Genomic DNA, 2,080 nt, shown 5'->3' on the forward strand with positions numbered 1-2,080 from the left:
TTTCTGTATTTTCTTGACTTTGAAAATTGTACATTCACACTGAAGGCATCAAAACTATGAATTAACACATGTGGAATTATATACTTAACAAAAAAGTGTGAAACAACTGAAAATATGTCATATTCTAGGTTCTTCAAAGTAGCCACCTTTTGCTTTGATGACTGCTTTGCACACTCTTGGCATTCTCTTGATGAGCTTCAAGAGGTAGTCACCAGAAATGGTTTTCACTTCACAGGTGTGCCCTGTCAGGTTTAATAAGTGGGATTTCTTGTCTTATAAATGGGGTTGGGACCATCAGTTGTGTTATGCAGAAGACTGATCGATACACAGCTGATAGTCCTACTGAATAGACTGTTAGAATTTGTATTATGGCAAGAAAAAAGCAAATAAGTAAAGAAAAATGACTGGCCATCATTACTTTAAGAAATGAAGGTCAGTCAGTCCGAAAAATTGGGCAAACTTTGAAAGTGTCCCCAAATGCAGTTGCAAAAACCATCAAGCGCTACAAAGAAACTGGCTCACATGAGGACCGCCCCTGGAAAGGAAGACCAAGAGTCACCTCTGCTTCTGAGGATAAGTTTATCCTAGTCACCAGCCTCAGAAATCACAGGTTAACAGCAGCTCAGATTAGAGACCAGGTCACTGCCACACAGAGTTCTAGCAGCAGACACATCTCTTCAACAACTGTTAAGAGGAGACTTTGTGCAGCAGGCCTTCATGGTAAAATAGCTGCTAGGAAACCACTGCTAAGGACAGGCAACAAGCAGAAGAGACTTGTTTGGGCTAAAGAACACAAGGAATGGACATTAGACCAGTGGAAATCTGTGCTTTGGTCTGATGAGTCCAAATTTGAGATCTTTGGTTCCAACCACCGTGTCTTTGTGCGACGCAGAAAAGGTGAACGGATGGACTCTACATGCCTGGTTCCCACCGTGAAGCATGGAAGAGGAGGTGTTATGGTGTGGGGGTGCTTTGCTGGTGACACTGTTGGGGATTAATTCAAAATTGAAGGCATACTGAACCAGTATGGCTACCACAGCATCTTGCAGCGGCATACTATTCCAACCGGTTTGCGTTTAGTTGGACCATCATTTATTTTTCAACAAGACAATGACCCCAAACACATGAAAGTCATGAAAATACAGAAAAATCTTTAAATGAGAAGGTGTGTCCAAACTTTTGGTCTGTACTGTATATACAGTGTATGTGTATGCAAATGTGCAGAGTCACCTCTGCTTCTGAGGATAAATTTATCCTAGTCACCAGCCTCAGAAATCGCATGTTAACAGCAGCTCAGATTAGAGACCAGGTCAATGTCACTCAGAGTTCTAGCAGCAGACACCTCTCTTCAACAACTGTTTAGAGGAGATTATGTTCAGCAGGCCTTCATGGTAAAATAGCTGCTAGGAAACCACTGCTAAGGACAGGCAACAAGCAGAAGAGACTTGTTTGGGCTAAAGAACACAAGGAATGGACATTAGACCAGTGGAAATCTGTGCTTTGGTCTGATGAGTCCAAATTTGAGATCTTTGGTTCCAACCACCATGTCTTTGTGCGACGCAGAAAAGGTGAACTGATGGACTCTACATGCCTGGTTCCCACCGTGAAGCATGGAGGAGGAGGTGTGATGATGTGGGGTGCTTTGCTGGTGACACTGTTGGAGATTTATTCAAAATTGAAGGCATACTGAACCAGCATGGCTACCACAGCATCTTGTAGCGGCATGCTATTCCTTCTGGTTTACGTTTAGTTGGACCATTATTTTTCAACAGGACAATGACCCCAAACACACCTCCAGGCTGTGTAAGGGCTATTTGACCAAGGAGGAGAGTGATGGGGTGCTACGCCAGATGACTTGGCCTCCACAGTCACCAGACCTGAACCCAATCGAGATGGTTTGGGGTGAGCTGGACCGCAGAGTGAAGGCAAAAGGGCCAACAAGTGCTAAGCATCTCTGGGAACTCCTTCAAGATTGTTGGAAGACCATTTCCGGTGACTACCTCTTGAAGCTCATCAAGAGAATGCCAAGAGTGTGCAAAGCTATCATCAAAGCAAAAGGTGGCTACTTTGAAGAACCTAG

Source organism: Phyllobates terribilis, unplaced genomic scaffold (assembly GCF_046119375.1).
Source record: "Phyllobates terribilis strain yellow unplaced genomic scaffold, ASM4611937v1 Scaffold_47__1_contigs__length_9908305, whole genome shotgun sequence".
Lineage (NCBI taxonomy): Eukaryota > Metazoa > Chordata > Amphibia > Anura > Dendrobatidae > Phyllobates > Phyllobates terribilis.